Source organism: Poromitra crassiceps, assembly GCF_964638095.1.
Source record: "Poromitra crassiceps genome assembly, chromosome: 14".
In the NCBI taxonomy this organism is placed as follows: domain Eukaryota; kingdom Metazoa; phylum Chordata; class Actinopteri; order Beryciformes; family Melamphaidae; genus Poromitra; species Poromitra crassiceps.
The window spans coordinates 25,985,372-26,009,330 of NC_139633.1; positions in this window are offsets into that span (position 1 = coordinate 25,985,372).

Consider the following 23,959-nt stretch of genomic DNA (forward strand, 5'->3'; position numbering starts at 1 on the left):
GTAATATCTCCTATTTACCAAGATGTCACATCTTAACCTTATCATTTCAAGGTCATATGCATGGGTATCTCTCTCCATATTCCCATATATCTTCAGCACCCTCTGAATCATACATCTGACATTTACTTATTCATTAAGATCTGCACAAAAACTCCCAGATCTAATGAGTCTCAGATATGGAGGAGGGCGTGTTTGATATGAGCATGAAAAACAGATAGAAAAACAGATGGGTTCTGGAGATGAAACGGGCTGCACACTGGGGGCTGCTGAGCTGAATAGAAGGTTTATTAAAGCCCTCGCTACCTGGCGGGTGCGAACACTTAGCTCTCAACAGCAGCCCCCCCTAATGCAAAGCATGACAGTGATGTAGCACGTCCAAACAGATCGATGTGAGCCATAGAGAGGCAAAGTGAACGTCACTTCCTGCTTCAGCACTGTACCAGAGATTTTCTTTCCGCAATTTATTTTCCCATAGACATTTCGTAAAATGCTTATAAAAATAGTTTTACTTGGTCAAACCAAACGGTTCAGCTATATTTAGAATCGGGAGAGACCATAGAACATTTCACTCAGACCCAAAACTTAAAAACAACAACATCGAAAATATATTTTCTTTAAACCTGCATTTTTTTTTTTTTTACGTTTTGGTCCAAGTGAAATGTTATGCAATCTCTCCTGTTTCTAAATATATCTGTACCGTTTGGTTTGAAAGTGTAAAACTATTTTTTATAAGCATTTTACGAAATGTCTAAGGGGAAATAAATGGCGGATGAAAATCTCTGGTACAGTGCTGAAGCAGGAAGTGACGTTCCACTTTGGCTCTCTATTCCAAACATGCTAAACTGGCTTTGGCTGTAATGAAAGTCTTCCTCCCCCGGAGGCCAACACAGAATGCAGAAATAGACAGCGAGCAGGCTAATCCCTACGTCAGCCAGAAAAGAAAATAGCTCTCACTTCAACCTGTTGACCTGTATAACTGGAACATTGAAATTCTAATAGTTCACATCCTTGAATAATGTTTTTCTTCTCCGGGCATTCAGAGAGAGTGCACGAACTGTCCTTTAAAAAGAGACAGACAGTGTCTGGCCCTCGTCTCGCTGAATGTGCTCTACGCTGTAAGCGTCTTGTTGCTCATTTTTCCCAATGAGATAATTTCATGCTCTCGAATCCAAAATAGATCTCATTAATGCGTTTACACCACTTAGAAAATGGCTGCAGGAGATGCACGAGGAAAAATAAACATAACAGTATGTAAACATCACAAAATCAATGTTGCGATTTAGCAGATTTTTTGAAAATTGTATACGGTCTATGTTTTGAGGCAGTTCCGAGAAAACGACAATTTGTCTCCAGGGTTGACTGAGCTTTGGTTCCACCCGAAAGCAACTCTAGTAAACAACGGCCATAAGACAAATCTCTTGCTTACAAGACAGAAATGACAGAAACACACTGTGGCCCAAAGGCAGCAGCCAGCAGCATACAGTACATTTCCCGCATTGTACTGCGACTGATGAATTCTTCCCCACAGATGAGTTTTTAGCAAAAGTCATACATCACTTTCAGATATCAATTATAAACACAATGAGCAGGTCCGCCTTTCGGCTCGCGCAAACGCCCAGGCTCTTGGCTGCTGAGGCCATCCCTGAATTGACGATGATTTGTATTGGTAAAAGACATCTGGGGCTCCTCTCCACCGCCTCAGGTAGCCTCGCATAGGACATCATAACAGAGCCATCACCTCGCATAGGACATCATAACAGAGCCATCACCTCACATAGGACATCATAACAGAGCCTCAGGTAGCCTCACATAGGACATCATAACAGAGCCTCAGGTAGCCTCACATAGGACATCATAACAGAGCCTCAGGTAGCCTCGCATAGGACATCATAACAGAGCCTCAGGTAGCCTCACATAGGACATCATAACAGAGCCATCACCTCACATAGGACATCATAACAGAGCCTCAGGTAGCCTCACATAGGACATCATAACAGAGCCATCACCTCACATAGGACATCATAACAGAGCCTCAGGTAGCCTCACATAGGACATCATAACAGAGCCTCAGGTAGCCTCGCATAGGACATCATAACAGAGCCTCAGGTAGCCTCGCATAGGACATCATAACAGAGCCTCAGGTAGCCTCGCATAGGACATCATAACAGAGCCTCAGGTAGCCTCGCATAGGACATCATAACAGAGCCTCAGGTAGCCTCGCATAGGACATCATAACAGAGCCTCAGGTAGCCTCACATAGGACAGCATAACAGAGCCATCACCTCACATAGGACATCATAACAGAGCCTCAGGTAGCCTCACATAGGACATCATAACAGAGCCTCAGGTAGCCTCGCATAGGACATCATAACAGAGCCTCAGGTAGCCTCACATAGGACAGCATAACAGAGCCATCACCTCACATAGGACATCATAACAGAGCCTCAGGTAGCCTCACATAGGACATCATAACAGAGCCATCACCTCACATAGGACATCATAACAGAGCCTCAGGTAGCCTCACATAGGACATCATAACAGAGCCTCAGGTAGCCTCACATAGGACATCATAACAGAGCCATCACCTCACATAGGACATCATAACAGAGCCATAGCCTCGCATAGGACATCATAACAGAGCCTCAGGTAGCCTCACATAGGACAGCATAACAGAGCCATCACCTCACATAGGACATCATAACAGAGCCTCAGGTAGCCTCACATAGGACATCATAACAGAGCCTCAGGTAGCCTCACATAGGACAGCATAACAGAGCCATCACCTCACATAGGACATCATAACAGAGCCTCAGGTAGCCTCACATAGGACATCATAACAGAGCCTCAGGTAGCCTCACATAGGACATCATAACAGAGCCATCACCTCACATAGGACATCATAACAGAGCCATAGCCTCGCATAGGACATCATAACAGAGCCATCACCTCACATAGGACATCATAACAGAGCCTCAGGTAGCCTCACATAGGACATCATAACAGAGCCGTCACCTCACATAGGACATCATAACAGAGCCTCAGGTAGCCTCACATAGGACATCATAACAGAGCCTCAGGTAGCCTCACATAGGACATCATAACAGAGCCATCACCTCACATAGGACATCATAACAGAGCCATCACCTCACATAGGACATCATAACAGAGCCTCAGGTAGCCTCACATAGGACAGCATAACAGAGCCTCAGGTAGCCTCACATAGGACATCATAACAGAGCCTCAGGTAGCCTCACATAGGACATCATAACAGAGCCTCAGGTAGCCTCACATAGGACAGCATAACAGAGCCATCACCTCACATAGGACATCATAACAGAGCCTCATGTAGCCTCACATAGGACATCATAACAGAGCCTCAGGTAGCCTCACATAGGACATCATAACAGAGCCATCACCTCACATAGGACATCATAACAGAGCCATCACCTCACATAGGACAGCATAACAGAGCCGTCACCTCACATAGGACATCATAACAGAGCCTCAGGTAGCCTCACATAGGACATCATAACAGAGCCTCAGGTAGCCTCACATAGGACATCATAACAGAGCCTCAGGTAGCCTCACATAGGACATCATAACAGAGCCATCACCTCACATAGGACATCATAACAGAGCCATCACCTCACATAGGACATCATAACAGAGCCATCACCTCACATAGGACATCATAACAGAGCCGTCACCTCACATAGGACATCATAACAGAGCCATCACCTCACATAGGACATCATAACAGAGCCATCACCTCACATAGGACATCATAACAGAGCCATCACCTCACATAGGACATCATAACAGAGCCTCAGGTAGCCTCACATAGGACATCATAACAGAGCCATCACCTCACATAGGACATCATAACAGAGCCATCACCTCACATAGGACATCATAACAGAGCCTCAGGTAGCCTCACATAGGACATCATAACAGAGCCATCACCTCACATAGGACATCATAACAGAGCCATAGCCTCGCATAGGACATCATAACAGAGCGGTAGCCTCGCATAGGACATCATAACAGAGCCTCAGGTAGCCTCGCATAGGACATCATAACAGAGCCTCAGGTAGCCTCGCATAGGACATCATAACAGAGCCATCACCTCACATAGGACATCATAACAGAGCCTCAGGTAGCCTCACATAGGACATCATAACAGAGCCATCACCTCGCATAGGACATCATAACAGAGCCGTAGCCTCGCATAGGACATCATAACAGAGCCTCAGGTAGCCTCGCATAGGACATCATAACAGAGCCTCAGGTAGCCTCGCATAGGACATCATAACAGAGCCATCACCTCACATAGGACATCATAACAGAGCCTCAGGTAGCCTCACATAGGACATCATAACAGAGCCTCAGGTAGCCTCGCATAGGACATCATAACAGAGCCTCAGGTAGCCTCGCATAGGACATCATAACAGAGCCTCAGGTAGCCTCGCATAGGACATCATAACAGAGCCTCAGGTAGCCTCGCATAGGACATCATAACAGAGCCACCACCTCGCATAGGACATCATAACAGAGCCTCAGGTAGCCTCGCATAGGACATCATAACAGAGCCTCAGGTAGCCTCGCATAGGACATCATAACAGAGCCATCACCTCGCATAGGACATCATAACAGAGCCGTTACCAGGGCTCAGTCTTTATAAACGCACGGGGAAGGCACAATTATTCAATATTTTTGATAATCCGATATGCTTTGCTATTGTAGGCTATTTATGCAGCACTGCTGCATAGCCTAACTAACGTTATACTGAGGTCGTCTACTAAGAATACTGTAGGTTTCAGATAGATTTATTTCATATGTCCTGATGTAGCTATTAGGCCTAAAATTATTTGAATGCAGTAAAAGTTGTGATTATAACGCGGAGCGCGGCAACAAAACTGGTGCATTCACAATGCAGACATTCCCTGGTTAGACAATTAATTTGGCACCAATCTGGCACTTTCTTTCTTTCTTTCTTTCTTTCTTTCTTTCTTTCTTTCTTTCTTTCTTTCTTTCTTTCTTTCTTTCGTCTTTAGGCAATGCAGTGATTTTGATTTGATGTTCTCCTCATCCTTTTTAGATTAGCCTACTTTGTGTTCTACTGCAGTTTTAATTCACACCATTTGGCCATAATGCTGGTCTACTGACATCATGATTCCTGCTGCCGCCTGCTCCCATTGACTTTTTTGTCCCAATCATGACGCCTAATATGACAAGTGAAATACCGTGACAACCTAACGCTACCATACCAGTCAGAGACATCCTGCTGTGTGTGCAGATGACAGATTCCACCTCAAAACATGTATAGCGTTTACAAGTTGGCATGCCGTTTTCCTCTACAAGGAGCTACCATATTGGTCTTGGTGTTTTGTTTTGCACCTCTCCCTTCAACCAGTCGATAAGGCTGGCCGATCAGAGCAGTACCAATGAAGCTCTTTTACCGCAGTTGTTGCAATATAGGGGTTATCTTTTAATGTACTGTAAAAGTGTGGTAATATAATGGCAGAGTTTTAACATTCTGGGCCAGGCCAGCACTAGAGGTTGTGGGGGTGGGCACGGCCCCCCAATAAGGCCCGCCCATAGCGAGGAGTCCACATCACAAACACCACAGCATGGTGAGCCCAATGCATAATTATCTCTCAAAACAGTCCAGGGATATATCAGAAGATTGCATTTCCCCTACGGCTGAATTGGGTTCGAATGAATGCAAGATGCAAGTCCGACTAGCCGGAATTGGCTTCAAGAAAATCACTGTAATTGCTCATATTCAGTTGCTGTCTCTTGCTGGAATGTGTGGTGCTCTTCACCTCGGAGAGCCCACTTAGGGGTTGGAGGCAGGTCTTCTCAGTTGTCACCTTGGCCCGGGCCTTCCCACATCTTCGTCACTTAGCCTGCGATGGCCCGAGACACATCGGAACGGTTGAGGTGGGGACTTTTGGGGCAGAAGAAGCAGAGTGCACTGATGGAGACTGACGCTTGGCGTAAAATGCCCCGGCTGAAAAGGTACAGAGGTAGAAGAGTGTCAGGCAGCCCCATCAGACAGTGGAGGAAATCCCTATCAGGTCTGTTTAGGAGGTCTCTCCACATCGTTCCTGGTCTGCATCTCAAGTGACAGAGCCGTCACGCAGGCACACGTATACAGACTCGTTTATAGGACGTCCATCGCTCAGGTCAAAATGACTCGGCAGCCGTGTCTCTTCATGTCACTCTCATTCGGACTTTTTGGGGTCTGCATGCCTCAGGGTGGAGCTCAGTCACAGAAAAAAAATATATATATAGATATATACACATACGTTTATCAATGCTCAATTTGCAACATGGTGCCATCAGCTCCACAAGGTGCTTATGTGCTTGTAAGGGACATTACGCATGGGAACCCGCACGCGAGGGGACCATGAAAAACCAGCCATGCAAGTCACCTGTCACCCCTAACCTCATCAAGGTAGGCTAGAAACGGCTCCCAAATAGTTGAGAATTTTTTAAGTGAGTTGTTCCCCAGGAACCTACGTTTCTCCATCCGTATGACAGAGCTCATGTCCGTCAACCACAATTGAAAAGAAGGTGAAGAGGGGGACTTCCATTCCTGCAGAATATGTTTCTTGGCAACAGTTGTCCCCTGCGTCAGAGACTGTTGCACAGCTGTAGGGAGGTTCAGACAGAGAGGACTCGGAGCAGCCGAAGATGGCGAGTTCTGCCTCCGGCTGAAAGGTTATTTTGTACCGCCTTACGCCCAAATTCCACTGAGTCCGGGTTCAGTCCGTCTGCGCTCCGGTACGGCTTCGGAGCCGATACGTTTCCACTCTAATCAATGTGTCAACTTCCACCAACTCCGCTGCGTTGCTGGTCTACTCCATCCCAGCTCCGGAGCTCTCCGAAGCAGATACACAAGGCTTCTATTTTTCACGGATGTCGGAGCAAAGCCGCAGCAAGTTGGGCGGAGCCAGGCCTGGAGTCAACAGGTCAGAGGTGCTTACAGCATTCAAGATCAAGCCAGAGGACAAACATGGATGAGGAAAAGTTCATCATTGAAGTGGAAAACCACAAAATAATATATGACACGACACATCCTTTTTACAAGGACAACACCAAGCAAGTCCACCCCTCCTCTGCTTCTCCAGTTGGGAACAATGATCTTCTGCCTGTTTGTTGTTGTATTTATCCCACATACAAATTGTCTGGCGCGATTTCACCGCGAGAACCTGTCGGTCTCGTCACTCCAGCTGTCTGGCGGAGCGGAGCCGTGACGTGCTCTGCACGCAGCCGGTTAGTGTTGGCGGAGCACGGAGCTCGGAGCAAAACCGGAGCACAGCCGCAATGCAATGCAAATGCACTCCCAGTGGAATCCCGGCGTTAGAGTGGTTCCCAATGTTTGTGAGCTCAGAAATGCAATATGTTTGGATGGGGAGGAGTTTGCATTCACAGTAAATGTCGGTTGTCGTCATGTGGGCCACTGGCATTGTAGATCATAATGTAGTTGCAGTCAGTGTGTACGTACATGCGCGTGGATGTGCGTGCGTACCGCACGTGTGTGTGTGTGTGTGTGTGTGAGGGGCGGGTTATTTTATCCTCTGCCTTGTTGTGAAGTATTTATTAAAGTGAAGTCAGAAGCCTGCAGGCTGTGTTCTTCTGACTCCCTCCTCGCGCGCTCTTTCTCCCCTTCAATACACGTTAGATGAAAACATTGATTGTTCAGGACAATTAACTCCCTCTTCTTAGTTCCCCGCTGGAACTCAATGTGACACTCAGCCAGGCATGGCTGTGCTAAGTCACTGAGAGCTGCTGGAGCAGCAGTGGACCAGTGGAAAAAGGTTACCTGTCGCCTGCAGCGCCCTCTATGCTGTCTGCCCTTATGAGTGCGGTGTGTGTGTGCGTGTGCCTTTTGTGTTGAGTGTTTGTGTGTGCGAGAGTGCAAGAAGACCGTACGGAGAGCAGGGGGCGCCGTGAGCTGATGCAGAGAGTTCTTCTTCTCCCCCTGAAATATTGATCATATTGATCAAACGCACATGCCCTAATTGGCCTCTGTTACGCCATTGCGCGGCGCGGTCTAGCTCTAAACTGAATCATTTTCAGAAATGTATATGTTCTGGGTGACCAGCCAGCACAACATAAACCAAGCAGAAAATAAGATCCAGGTTGTAAAAAATCAAATCAAAATAAATACTGCTACTTTAACTGGTAGTCCGAGCAGCAATTGCAGCAGCAGTATTGGGAAGGACCTCATTATGGACATCCCACCCGGACTACTGTGACTGCCTGGTGGTGGTGTGCTTGAGCGTGGAGGGAAAGGCTGCACTAATAATGCACATAGATTGTTTTGCAGTGCACTAAGTTCTGTCCAATCCATTCTGCTGCTGCTAGCAGAGCCCCGTTACTGCAGTGGGTCAGAGCCTCCTGACCCGCTTAAACTAATGATTCACAAAATCACTGTTTTAATTAAAATATAAGTAAGTTGCATTCCCTTCCCCCCCTCTAGTGGAACTCACGTCTCTGTTTGGTTCATTCACTTCACAACTTGTAACTTGTTAGGTGTAACTTTTAAGGAGAATTCAGTTCTTTTAAACACCCCAGACCTTATTTCCAGCTTAAAATATGATGTTTTACTCACCCAGATAACTTTGGTTTCATTCGGATCCCGGATGTGCTTTTCTTCTTCTTCTGTGGTTTTCTCTCTTCTTCTACTGTTACCAAACAGAAGCGCTTCTCTCCTTCTTCTGAAGCACATCCGGGTCAGGTCAGAGTTCACTCAGTCTGTTGTGTAGCTTAGCAGCCTAGCTTAGCCTATAGCCTTATTCCATACGAGTGGTATGGAATAAGCCATATATTTGTTCACAAAGAGCAGCAGGAGATAAAGTGAGAGGTGCTATCGAATCGTGCATTCCTTTATAACAGGGAACTGGTAATCTTACCGGTTCAAAGTTCATGAGCTGGGACGTGACGTCACTAGAGCTAGTATTTCCCATTCCAAACTCGTAGGAGCCTCAGCAGCCCCGACCTCAAAAGTCCAAGATGGCTAATCCACGCAACAACAGTAGTTATAATCGTATAAATGCTATTTAGCACTTCTGTCTTGTTTGTGTCTCATTAAATCAGCTGTACAGCGCGGCCTACTTCTATCTGTGTGGACATGAGGCTGCAGTGTTTGTAGGCCTATGCGTAAAATGCCACGAAATGCCTTGTTATCAACTGTTATTGCTAACAATGGCTAGCCTGGCTAGCGAGTGGATCTGACCAGTGAACAGTGAACTTCCCTGCTCAACTTTTCTGCAAATGGAATGCTAACTAAACGGATGTGACGTCATTTAGCCTCCACATCCCAGTTCTTTTGCGATAAAGGAACGCACGATATGTGACGGACAGCAAACAGAGCAGGCTGTCGGCAGCACGGAGGTTCGTTACATCGCTAATTCATGTTCTCTCTATTATATAACAACCATAATGAACCACGGCATGACAGAAAATATGTTGTTTACAGAGTGTATTTCGCATGCCCCATTTTGGCCTGTTCCAGGACTCTACTCTGAGCTGAATATCTTCTAGGAGGATCCGAATGAAACCAAAGTTATCTGGGTGAGTAAAACATATTTTAAGCTGGAAATAAGGTCCGGGGTGTAAAACAAACAAACAGAATTCTCCTTTAACATTTCATTCCATTAAGGTGTTCCAGTGCCAGCTAGGGCGCTGGCATCGTGCATGCACGGTGTGATGTGGATTATGCAGAGAGTTTAAATTGTAAACCAGTACACACAGCTTATGTGTTGTGAGATGGAAAATTGATGTCATAATAAGTTCTAGGAGTTATCAAGAAGTTATATGAATTAATCATTAGTATTGAACGAATCACTGAAGTAGTCCATAGTAATTGGAGCGGTACACGACAAGGCAAGCTCCATACCAATCAACTCATGCTCATGCTGATGTAGCCTCAGAATATTCAATCTCGTTTCACTCTTATCATATTCTCACTCAACACCCCTGCATTCCATTCGCAATGGCCCTACTTTTTCATACATATAGCAATCACAATTCACAACTTTACTTGCCTTAAAGCCAAGGGCTACAACCGGGCTATTTGTGTTCTTAAATATTGCATAGTTTCCAATACCGAGCCGTTGTTGTCATGCCAGAGTCTGTAGTTTATGTTCTTCCGGATGTGTAATTACAGGTTTGCACCCATAGTCAGAGCAGAGAGGGTGCTGTTCCCCGCTGGGAAGCAGAACAACGGCCATTTTCAATGGAAAAGATAGGTCGAGATAGGCTCTGACATGACAAAAATGGGAAACTAACGCAATATTTAAGAACACGAATAGCCCTTTTCGACAGACAACCACCTCGGGTTTAAATAGCGTGGTGCAGGTAAAAAAATAAAATAATTTACAGTTAGGACTCAAGATTCTTATGAAAATACCCCCAAAAAACAAAATTAAAACATGCCCCCAGGGCAGAAATATGGAAGAGCAAAACAAAAGAGAATCCTAATTGCTACATAAAAGTCCCACATATTAATGCAAAGTGGTGTCTAACCTGCACCATGCTCTTTAAGGCAACTGTTTAATTAGTAAATGGTACATGGACTGCATTTATATAGCGCTTTTATCCAAAGCGCTTTACAATGTGCCTACATTCACCCATTCAGAACACCGAGGGCGGCCAGCTGCAACGCAGGGTGCTGGTGTTGGGCCATGGTTCTTATGGTACAGTCATAAAATTTGTTCAGAATTAATGGAGACCCCCCATGGTACATTTTTTGGTGTTATTTTCATATTTCTTTGGTTATTCAAAACAGTAGCCTATTAGTAGACTGAATAGACTGCCTGTAATCTGTGCTTTTTGTGGGAATATTACCAGGTTTAACCAGTAGGTGGCAGTAGCTACGCAGGGAGGTATTTCACATGCGCTCGCGCTGTAAGACTTTCATAGAAGAAAAAGCTGCTCGAGGTGAAAGCACAGTAGCACTGTTCTGAACGTAAAACAATATTCCATGTCGTTTCAGGTGAGCAATGGTAATCGGCCAGGTTGTCAAATGCTGTTTGTAACTTTATGTGAATTCGTCAGTATGTTAAATGTTGTGTAACCTTAATCAATTGTTTGTTAGCTTAGCATGCACTCGGAAAACTAGCCTAGCATGTTTAGCTACTGTTTGCTAGCACACACGGGTAATTTAGCATTACAGAGTATGTTTGAGCTGTTGTTATTTTGATCTGTTATGGTTTCGCTAATGTTAGAGATAATTAATTAATATAAAAGTTGGTGCTTTGTTTGTTTAGTAATGTTATTTCTTGTTTTTCTTTAATTAGAATAGCCTACAGTAAAAGTCATTTTCTGATCAATACAAATCTATTAGCTGTAAGACTTTGATGAAGAAAGCTGCGTGAGGTGAAAGCACAGTAGCACTGTTATGAACATAAAACAATATTCCATGTCGTTTCAGACAAATCTTTATTAAAATATGTGCACCCGGATCTGGCCTCAGGCTCCATCATTCAAGTGTGCAACACTGGCACAGCCATCGGGAGCAATTTGGGGTTCAGTGTCTTGCCCAAGGACACTTCGACATGCGGACTGGAGGAGCCGGGGATCGAACCACCAACCTTCCTATTAGTGGACGACCTGCTCTACCTCCTGAGCCACAGCCGTTTCATTGTGATTGCTACATGTATGAAAAAGTACGGCCTTTGTGAATGGAGCCCGCAGTGAAAATCCAGGGCCGGGCGGTGAGTGAGAATATGATTATGAGTGAAACCAGATTGAATAGTCGAATTGTGAGGCTAACGCTGCTGCTGCTGCTGATGGTGCTGCTGCTGCTGCTGCTCTCTCAGGTTCAGGCCTGGTGGTGAGCCAACCTGGCTGGCTGCCCTCTGGGGCCACACCCACACACCATTGTCCTTTAATGAAACTGTAAACTCCAAAATGACAAGACTCCTCCTTCAATCACCACTCTGTGAAAGTCGGCTCATTCCGATTTGTATGGCTCTCGCCGTTAATTTAACGCATTGCCGCTATAAACACAGCTTGTCTTGTGTTGCTCCTCTTTGTTCTAATGAGCGCAGTAAAAGCAGGAGGACAAAGTGATTCTGTTCTGTAGGCTTAATGGGCTCTCTCTTTCGTTTCTTTTTTTAATTTTGGCGACCCGCCTGCAGAACCGATCCCCCGACAGAATCCCTCGGGAAGGGAGACTAGTGGGCCATGATCCACTCTGCCCTGGCTCAGCCACACCCGCAGGGACTCCGAACGCGCCTATCGTCCCAGGCAGCCGCTGGAACTCCAGCAGCAGGTGCGGAGCGGAGCGAGAGTAAGCAATGATTCCAACGTAACGACCTGTGAAGAGAGAGAGAGAGAGGAGGGGGGGGGGGGGGGGGTGGAGAACGATGGAGAGAGAGAGAGAGAGGACTGGTATTGTCAGGGGGAACGAGATATGGCAACAGCTCCACGAGCCACTTCACTTCAAAGGAGTGATTTGGGAGTGAGTGTAACGCAGAACACAGCTCTGAGTGATTTGGGAGTGAGTGTAACGCAGAACACGGCTCTCTCTGACACATTATTGATACCCAGAGCAGAGACACTTGCGCCGCAAACCTTCGAAACAATGTGCTGCTATTGCAACATTGCGCTGTCTAGGGAGTTTAACTTGGGGCCAAGCATCTCAAACTTTGGCGGAAATACCGTGTGAATTGGGCGAGTAGAGCAAATCTGTGGCGTCGCGTCTCAGTTGTGTGTGTGTGTGTGTGGGGGGGGTCATCCTCTCTGTTGCAGCCTGAGTTTACAATCGAGACTGAAAACAGATGTATAAAGATCTGACCTAATGCAGGTTTTACCATCTATCCAAGAGAAGGCTCTCCTGAAGCACACAGTGAGCAGTGAGGATCCTGAAGCACACAGTGAGCAGTGAGGATCCTGAAGCACACAGTGAGCAGTGAGGATGCTGAAGCACACAGTGATCAGTGAGGATCCTGAAGCACACAGTGACCAGTGAGGATCCTGAAGCACACAGTGACCAGTGAGGATCCTGAAGCACACAGTGAGCAGTGAGGATCCTGAAGCACACAGTGACCAGTGAGGATCCTGAAGCACACAGTGTCCGGTGAGGATCCTGAAGCACACAGTGAGCAGTGAGGATCCTGAAGCACACAGTGATCAGTGAGGATCCTGAAGCACACAGTGACCAGTGAGGATCCTGAAGCACACAGTGACCAGTGAGGATCCTGAAGCACACAGTGAGCAGTGAGGATCCTGAAGCACACAGTGACCAGTGAGGATCCTGAAGCACACAGTGTCCGGTGAGGATCCTGAAGCACACAGTGACCGGTGAGGATCCTGAACCACACAGTGACCGGTGAGGATCCTGAAGCACACAGTGACCAGTGAGGATCCTGAAGCACACAGTGACCAGTGAGGATGCTGAAGCACACAGTGAGCAGTGAGGATCCTGAAGCACACAGTGACCAGTGAGGATCCTGAAGCACACAGTGATCAGTGAGGATGCTGAAGCACACAGTGACCAGTGAGGATCCTGAAGCACACAGTGACCAGTGAGGATCCTGAAGCACACAGTGAGCAGTGAGGATCCTGAAGCACACAGTGACCAGTGAGGATCCTGAAGCACACAGTGAGCAGTGAGGATCCTGAAGCACACAGTGACCAGTGAGGATCCTGAAGCACACAGTGTCCGGTGAGGATCCTGAAGCACACAGTGACCGGTGAGGATCTTGAACCACACAGTGACCGGTGAGGATCCTGAAGCACACAGTGACCAGTGAGGATCCTGAAGCACACAGTGACCAGTGAGGATCCTGAAGCACACAGTGACCAGTGAGGATCCTGAAGCACACAGTGACCAGTGAGGATGCTGAAGCACACAGTGAGCAGTGAGGATCCTGAAGCACACAGTGACCAGTGAGGATCCTGAAGCACACAGTGATCAGTGAGGATCCTGAAGCACACAGTGACCAGTGAGGATGCTGAAGCACACAGTGATCAGTGAGGATGCTGAAGCACACAGTGACCAGTGAGGATCCTGAAGCACACAGTGACCGGAGAGGATCCTGAAGCACACAGTGACCAGTGAGGATGCTGAAGCACACAGTGACCAGTGAGGATCCTGAAGCACACAGTGACCAGTGAGGATGCTGAAGCACACAGTGATCAGTGAGGATCCTGAAGCACACAGTGACCAGTGAGGATCCTGAAGCACACAGTGACCGGAGAGGATCCTGAAGCACACAGTGACCAGTGAGGATCCTGAAGCACACAGTGTCCGGAGTGAAGCACACAGTCACCGGAGAGGATCTGTTGATTATCTTGCTTGCCTTTCAATAGACCTTATTCGATTGACGTCACTCGCGTACGGGCACGCCCACCGCCGCCATATTCTCGACATAGCGCTGCAGCTTTAAGTGACAACCTATGTGAGAGCAGCGTTTACAGGAAGCTAGCCGCCGTTAGCGTTGTTACCTGTATCGTTCCAATTGTGTTCGGATGGTGACCTGCGTTAGGCATGGCTGTAGTAATAATGACAGCAATAAAGTCCACATGGTTTGTTTCTATCTCTACCGTCCACAGACGTGAAGGGAGCGAGACGGAGGATACGTCAGCAGCACAGGAGATGTGTGGATAGTTGGGAGAGACAGGTGAAACTTTCTGACAGCTCCTCACAGCAAAGTCTGTTCACCTCTGTTTTTTCTTTTGTTTATTATTACAGGCATTAACGGCAGCATACAAACAACAACTCTGGGGTTTTAATTGCTGTCATTTTTGTAATGGAACCGAAACGACAATAAGGCCGTTACCTTGTCAGCTGCAGGACGGTATGTCAACAATATGGCGCTGTCCGGGGTTAGCGAATAAGGTCTATATCCTCTGTATTTGTGGACAGCTCTGTGTTTCAGCAATGAGCATCTCCGTGTGTGTGTGTGTGTGTGTGTGTGTGTGTGTGTGTGTGTGTGTGTGTGTGTGAGTGTGAGTGAGAGAGGTGAGAGTGTGTGTGTGTGTGTGTGTGTGTGTGTGTGTGTGTGTGTGTGTGTGTGTGTGTGCACACGCACACGCGTGCGCACACAGGACATACAATGTGTTGGCAAGGTTTCAACAAAAGTTTTGTCTATTGACTTTGAAATGTCTGTGGAATAACAATCGTATAATACTGTCCGTATATACTGTAAGGCAACAAGAACCACAGATGTCGAGTTTGGAAAGTTCACGATCTTAGCAGTTTCAGGGTCAGATATGGATTATGGTTTTGAGGAAAAAATGAATCTGGCTTGCGGTTAGAAAATTGGTCGTTTCAAATAGTTTTGCCCAAAGATATCAGTTGAAAAATGGTGTTGAAAGCAACACAGTAAACGTGTGTTAGCGTACCTTCCATCATCTTTCTTCTACAGTTGTCGCCATTGTATGAGCTCCTCTTTAACACTGGTGTATTTTTGTGATATCCCAGTAGGAATAAAATGGTATTCTCTCATCAGCCATCAGAAGGTACCTGCATGATCTGGTGGAGATCAGAATTTTGTTTTGAAATATGCAAATTCCATTCTACTCCAATAACATACAAGAAAAAAATTGTCTGCAGCATTATAATTCATAATGTGTTAGGCTAAAGGTTTGACAAGGACTTCTGCGATGACTACATTGTATCTACTTTGTATCTTGTACAGTACGTGTTTACCGTTAGTCTGCGTTTATGTCGAGGAGCAACAGGGGATTGTGTTGTTCTATTAATATGTAAGTGCAGGAAGAGAAAGAAAAGTGATGTGGTCATGGAGGTTCTCCCTTGCAGCTTGGGCAGAGTTTGCTTACAGGTATTTTACACTTGTGCTAGCTAACGCTGTAATTGGGAGAGACCATAGAACATTTCACTCGGACCAAAACTTAAAAAACATAAATAAAATATTTTCTTCAACCCCGCATTTTTTTAATGTTTTGGTCCGAGTGAAATGTTACGCGGTCTCTCCTGTTTCTAAATATATCTGTACCGTTTGGTTTGACCCAGTAAAACTCTTTTTATAAGCATTTTACGAAATGTCTATGGGAAAATAAATGGCGGATGAAAATCTCTGGTACAGTGCTGAAGCAGGAAGTGACGTTCCAATTTGGCTCTCTATAAAAGCTACAGTATGATGCTGTAATGGTAATGTCCTGGATAAATCACAACTCAAAAGAAGACAGTTTTGAAATGTTCAGGTTCCAAGAAGACTATGATTTTTCCCCCCAGCATCCGTGCTTGTGAAACAGTTTTCAGGGCCTGCACAAGTTGTCATTGAGGTTAACTGAAAGTTGTTATAGAGTGGTTAAAGCAAACTGGAGAGGTTGACGGTTATCCTTGACTCAGTCAGTGAACAGAGCGTGTGTGGGTGGAAGACAAGCGATGAAGCCAACCCACCCACTGGTACATCAAGGTGAATTTTGAGTTTTAAGCCTGACACTGCAGGAAATTTCAAGGTTTCCGGGACTGACAGGTGACTCTGGGTATGCCATAAATAATACTTTTGTTGTCTGATATCTTAAAAACGATGTATCCAAGACAGTATAATAACTGGTAGTAAACACAACTATATATTTAAAGCTATTCACCTTATGTTCAGACCTATAAATATAGACCTTATAGAATAAGCAATATCAAATTAACTCTTAACACTTTCCTCGCCAGGGTTTCTGACCATTTTCACTAATCTTCCAAGACCCACAGAATATTTTCTTCTATGACTGTGTAACACTGAATATCTCAAAAGAAAGTATGGAGCTTCTACTTTCATAGAAAAAAAAAGGTGTTTCTGTATTCATCCGTTCCTTTAGTGATCGACACTTGAATGTAGGTACTGTAGTGTTCACCGAAAACGCCCGTCTGTCCGCAGAAAGCTGAGAAAAATGCACAATGTCTGGAGGTGCGGAGGCTGCTGGTGCACGATGTCTGGAGGTGCGGAGGTTTCTGGTGCACGATGTCTGGAGGTGCGGAGGCTTCTGGTGCACGATGTCTGGAGGTGCGGAGGCTTCTGGTGCACGATGTCTGGAGGTGCGGAGGCTTCTGGTGCACGATGTCTGGAGGTGCGGAGGCTTCTGGTGCACGATGTCTGGAGGTGCAGAGGCTTCTGGTGCACGATGTCTGGAGGTGCGGAGGTTTCTGGTGCACGATGTCTGGAGGTGCGGAGGCTTCTGGTGCACGATGTCTGGAGGTGCGGAGGCTTCTGGTGCACGATGTCTGGAGGTGCGGAGGCTTCTGGTGCACGATGTCTGGAGGTGCGGAGGCTTCTGGTGCATGATGTCTGGAGGTGCGGAGGCTTCTGGTGCACAATGTCTGGAGGTGCGGAGGCTTCTGGTGCACGATGTCTGGAGGTGCAGAGGCTTCTGGTGCACGATGTCTGGAGGTGCAGAGGCTTCTGGTGCACGATGTCTGGAGGTGCGGAGGTTTCTGGTGCACGATGTCTGGAGGTGCGGAGGTTTCTGGTGCACGATGTCTGGAGGTGCGGAGGCTTCTGGTGCACGATGTCTGGAGGTGCAGAGGTTTCTGGTGCACGATGTCTGGAGGTGCAGAGGTTTCTGGTGCACGATGTCTGGAGGTGCAGAGGCTTCTGGTGCACGATGTCTGGAGGTGCAGAGGCTTCTGGTGCACAATGTCTGGAGGTGCGGAGGCTTCTGGTGCACAATGTCTGGAGGTGCAGAGGCTTCTGGTGCACGATGTCTGGAGGTGCGGAGGCTTCTGGTGCACGATGTCTGGAGGTGCAGAGGCTTCTGGTGCACGATGTCTGGAGGTGCAGAGGCTTCTGGTGCACGATGTCTGGAGGTGCAGAGGCTTCTGGTGCACGATGTCTGGAGGTGCGGAGGTTTCTGGTGCACGATGTCTGGAGGTGCAGAGGCTTCTGGTGCACGATGTCTGGAGGTGCAGAGGCTTCTGGTGCACGATGTCTGGAGGTGCAGAGGCTTCTGGTGCACGATGTCTGGAGGTGCAGAGGCTTCTGGTGCACGATGTCTGGAGGTGCAGAGGCTTCTGGTGCACAATGTCTGGAGGTGCGGAGGTTTCTGGTGCACGATGTCTGGAGGTGCGGAGGCTTCTGGTGCACGATGTCTGGAGGTGCAGAGGCTTCTGGTGCACGATGTCTGGAGGTGCAGAGGCTTCTGGTGCACGATGTCTGGAGGTGCAGAGGCTTCTGGTGCACGATGTCTGGAGGTGCAGAGGCTTCTGGTGCACAATGTCTGGAGGTGCGGAGGTTTCTGGTGCACGATGTCTGGAGGTGCGGAGGCTTCTGGTGCACGATGTCTGGAGGTGCAGAGGCTTCTGGTGCACAATGTCTGGAGGTGTGGAGGCTTCTGGTGCACAATGTCTGGAGGTGTGGAGGCTTCTGGTGCACGATGTCTGGAGGTGCGGAGGCTTCTGGTGCACGATGTCTGGAGGTGTGGAGGCTTCTGGTGCACGATGTCTGGAGGTGCAGAGGCTTCTGGTGCACGATGTCTGGAGGTCTGGGGGCATATTGACAGCTGAAATTTACACAATGTGAGGGCTCACAAATCAGATGACTCATCTGGGATCCCATGGGGCAGCAACGAAGATGGCAAACAGGGTGATGATGATGATGATGATGATGCATCCCTGTTTGCTCCCTGTTGCCACGGCGAAGGGCTCGGACTCAGAGCCACTGTTGCCGAGTACTGTGGCTGACATGCCCCTCAGGTCAGGATGGCATCTATGACATCACTGATGATGTAATCAGTGCGGTGATGCCGCTTACCTGCCGCGTACCTCAACAACATGGCTAATAGATTTCAACGTGGAAAATGGTCCTACCCCTAAACCCTTACACACCTAACCTAACCCTAACCTTGACTCACCCACATACCCGGGCCGCAGACCTCCCCCTACCCACCACCCCTCGAACCCCCGACTCGCTGTACGACCTTCCTATACCTAGCTAGCTACGGCCCCTCTTCCCAGCCCCTCCCCTTTCCCGCCCTCAGTGTCAGCTTTCAGAATTAAACGTAACTCAACTCCTATTTGCAACAGGTGACATGCCTTAATATAGTGCACAGTTACTGTATGAACGCTACTAAATTGTACTAAACAGTTTTTTTTTTAATCTATAATTCATCCAAGAGTGAAAAATAAAATTTGGAACGTCATTTTAACTAGAAACAGAGCGCGCTCCTTTCTAGCCTACTGTGCACCGCCCTGCGTCCTCCTTCCCGTCGCTCGTTTCTGCTGTCCCTCGTGGGTTTTCCCCTTCGAGGTCTCTCCCATTGTTACATCTGAATAATTGCCGTCACATCCTTGAAATTGGGTTCCATAATGTCGAATATTGAACCCTGTTCTTGCCGTCAGGGCTTGATAGTTATTCATCGGGAAAGGCCATCGTTTCCTTCTCTTGCCGCCGCCACCTACAGTAGTAGCGCCACTGATAATCCCACCGTAAAGTCTGTTGTCTATTGTCGTGACTTTGGCTGTTCCAACAGGATCGGGGGGGTCTAGTCTAGGCTATATCCATTCCCCCCGGTGGAGGAACTCCAAACGATCACAAATCCAAACCATGCACTAGAACCAATCTGTTTTCTCTCTATAATGATGAGTGCTCTGTAGAATCAAACCCCTTTCATCCCCGAATACGTGCTGAATTAAATCGGCGGCGAATCAGAAGCATCCTCTCGGGGCACTCTGTGGCGCGGACACCTTTTGCTGCAAGACTGCACAGGTGTTGCATATAAAACAGTGGTTTAACAGCACTACAGGTACTGTCAGGTACTGTAGGCTGTTTCTATTCTCGGGGTGATTGGAAAAAGGAAAGGCACATCTGCGGTACATCAATGTAAGCTGTCAAGCTAACTTGGCAGAGAGAGGATTCTGTTGTATTTCCCTGCTGCCATTTCAATAGCCAGCGAGGAGCAGCGTGACCGTGATTTTAAACTTGCCCACCTGCTGATGTGTTGCGCACCACTTCTGCAGGATTGATGCAGACCCCTGAATTGGTTGGTGTTTATTGACAATTTCCCCATCTGCCCCGAAGCTTTTATCCAAAGCGATGTACACATCCGATTTGAATACAAACACAACCAAGGAACGAGAGTAATGCTGGTATACTGCATTCAAGACAACTCAGAGCAGGCATGCGGGTTAGTGTGCGTAGCGGTAGATGCCGTGCCTATACCAACACGAGGGTCGCAGGTTCACACCCATGTGTTACCTCCGGCCTGGTCGGGCGCGTCCATACAGGCACAATTGGCTGTGCGGAGGGAAGCCAGAGTGCGGGGTATGTGCCCTGCTGGTCGATGCACTAGCGCCTTCCCTGGTCGGTCGGGGCGTTACCAAAACATACACGGCTAGCTGATTTCATTGGTAAAATAGCTGTTGAATTCAACGTATTGCTATAATCAGAGTGAAATATAAACAATATAAACACATATTGCATAATTACACCTCAAATTAGGTCAACAACCACTTTGATAACGTCAACTCGGACAAAGCGGAGCTCTGAAATGATACCCAAATTTCCGACCTGTAATTCCGACCTCGACAAGCGATCGTTTCATTGTTTCGAAGTCGGAGTCTGTTTTTGACATGGTTCCAAGTTGGCTTGAACGTGATATAAGTACCAGTAGGTTCTGGTCCAACAGGACAAAGGTGCTATACGAGGCAGTGCATAGAGGCATTCGTGCTTCAATCAAGAACGGGAGCACTGCAGTCTGCCTGAAATTGCAAAAGCAATTGAGAAAGAAAATGCCCATAGCTTCGCCTTGATATGAAATGCTGCTCTGTTAGTTTTCATGTTGGGAGGGCTTATGAACACTTTGCTAGCTAGCAATCCAAACATTTGAATGAATCCAGGTGACACTTTTCCCACATCATGCAGCAGTGGACAACCCACCCATCAAGTGGTAAGGAGAAGCTATGGGCCATGCATGACACCAGGTCATAGCCAATCAGCTCCCTCGATTTCCTTTTCTGTCTCACACAATAATCTCTCTCTCTCTCTCTCTCTCTCTCTCTCTCTCTCTCTCTCTCTCTCTCTCTCTCTCTCTCTCTCTCTCTCGCTAATGACCAATTTGTCTTATTTTGGAACAGTACTGACTTGCTGCACTCATCAGTTCAGTCAATAGAGAGGCAAAGTGAACATCACTTCCTGCTTCAGCACTGTACCAGAGATTTTCTTCCGCAATTTATTTTCCCATAGACATTGCGTAAAATGCTTATAAAAATAGTTGTACTTGGTCAAACCAAACGGTTCAGCTATTAGAATCGGGAGAGACCATACAACATTTCACTCTGACCAAAAAACAACATCGAAAAAATATTTTCTTTAAACCCGCTTTTGGTCCGATTTAAATGTTATGCTGTCTCTCCTGTTTCTAAATATATCTGAACCGTTTGGTTTGAACAAGTAAAACTATTTCTATAAGCATTTTACGAAATGTCTGTGGGAAAATAAATGGCGGATGAAAATCTCTGGGACAGTGCTGAAGCAGGAAGTGACGTTCACTTTGACTCTCTATTGAATAAAGGTCACCAACACCAAGCTTTAACAATCAAAACCTATAGGCAATCTTTCAGTACTGCTCAACGGGCTCCTTAGAGGGGATGATTACACTGTCTGAACAGCGCTGCTGTCTGTGATCGCTGTTTCATAACACCCTTTTACGTCATTGTACTTTATGTACAAGCCCAACAGAACAGACTGTTCTGTGACCTCTCTGAGGTTCTGGGGAGTTGAGAGAATCCCCCGCACTACCCAAGAGGGCGTGATATTGTAAACAAACTCCTGTGCATTGAAGCCTACTGGATACACACTGTCTCAACAACACTACAGAGCCCTTTGTTCTGAATGAAGACAATAGCTTATCTTGTTTCCTGTAATTGTGGTGTATATTGTTGTTTGGTGCATCTATTGCATTAGGCTACATGGCTTCATTTGAGATGGAAGCCTTTGCAGTATATAGTGACATTATGTGACATTATGTAATGTCACATAATGCAACACTGTTTTGGATCTCACCTGCAATTACCACTCATCGCCATAGGTGTCACCCAAGAGAACAAAACTGAAATCTTTAGAGATGATCACTTTAAACTCAGAACTAAAAATAAAGAAATAATAATAATACAAAAAAGTGACCCTAATGATTTTTGGTAGTATTAAATTGTGTGTGGTGTGTAATTTCTTATTTATTTTTTATTTCAGGCGACCCTATTTGAATTCCAGGTGACCCCACTTAGGGTCGTGACCCTAAGGTTGAAAACCACACTGGGTTACTGGTATGTTGAATAGAGACCATTGTAGCAAAAGGGCCATTGATCAGTTGTTCATCTGTTAGCGACAGCAGCTAATGGAGATACATGTACAGTATATATATACCGACTAACCGAAGAACAAAGAGCCAAATCAAAGAACTGGGTGACAAACAAATCAAATGTGAGGGGACTTAATTTGAAGCTGCAATTAAAATGGTCTGCACTGAGAAAACGATTACAAAACCATGTTCATGAAACTGGCCACCAAGAAGATTTGTAGCAACAGAGATTTTATTTTAAAAAGGAAAAAAAATGAAGAAGGGAGTGGGGGTGGGGGGGGGGGGACTCAGGGGCAATGGGAAAGAAGACTGGGTGTTTCCATGGTGATGCTTGGCAGTCAACAGAGAGCTTGTGTGTGTCGTTCTCCTCCTTTGAAAGCTGATTGAGTTGACCGGCTAGTGGAGCAAAATGCTATGGACAGCCCATCCATTCTCCTGATTAGTCCTCTACTTTATTCCATTTTCCATTGATCATAGTTCATTTTAATCATTATGCTACCATCTCCATCCTTGCGTGCGTGCGTGTGTGTGTGTGTGTGTGTGTGTGTGTGTGTGTGTGTGTGTGTGTGTGTGTGTGTGTGTGTGTGTGTGTGTGTGTGTGTGTGTGTGTGTGTGTGTGTGCGTGTGCGTGTGCGTGTGTGTGAGTTAGAGTGCTTTCTTTAAAGGTCTGTCAGAATGTTCCTGTGATGAGACATATTCCATGCAGGCCTCAATCAGTTTTGGCACCAGTGAACTTGCCAGGCTGCACTGGCAGAGGTGCCAACGTATTACCAGGCACGGAGCCATCGCAGAGCGAAACAGAGCGCTTCTGGGGGTGAATGGCCAGGCTCCTGGGGTTGGGGTCAGTGACGCCTTGGGGTTGCGGGGGTAGGCAGGCACCGGTACTAGCCACTTGGTTGTGCTCTTTGCCCGGGGGTTCCGAAGGCCAACCTCTCCAACGCCGGGGGGTCGGCTTGGCGGTTAAAAGCACGGTAGCAGGCTGCCCTGGTGCCTCAGTCCCATGGTGTCATCTCCGGTGCAGGTGGTGGAGCTGTGTGTGTCCTAAGCCAACGCGCCCGGGTACCGTGGATGCAAACTCATGACGCACAAGAGTACCGTGCACGACTTCACGTCAAACGCATGACGCACAAAGAGTACGTGACGAAGCGCCGCATATCAACGCAGTGGAGTGAGTACGAGCTGCGACACAGCTAGCCTCACAGCCCGGTGGAGTTTGACGGCACCAGTGTGTCTTCATTATCTACTGTGTGAGCTGAGGCCATTGCCAAATAACACGCCAGAACCCATTCAACAAGGATGTGTGCATACCATAGAGCTAATTAACATCCGACATGGTTCATGGCAGAATCTAATCCAATATGAAGGTATTGCTTTCAGTCATCATACAGTAACTATGCAAATGAAAACTTAATGAGATGCCATAGTGTCTTTAATGGGGTTTGAAAATGCTAAATGGAATCACATTTAACACCATATGTAACGGCTAGGGCTGTGAGTTGCATTAGGGCACGTTAGTTTGACCAATCCACTTCAGCTGTTAGATGAACTTCTGCATGCAGTGTAAACGCACTGACTAACAACTAGAATAAACAAATGAATAAATCAATTACAAACACAAGTCATTAATCACCATTAGTATGTTTGTTTTATTCATTTTGTACGTGTTCTGTTTATTCTTTTCTTATTT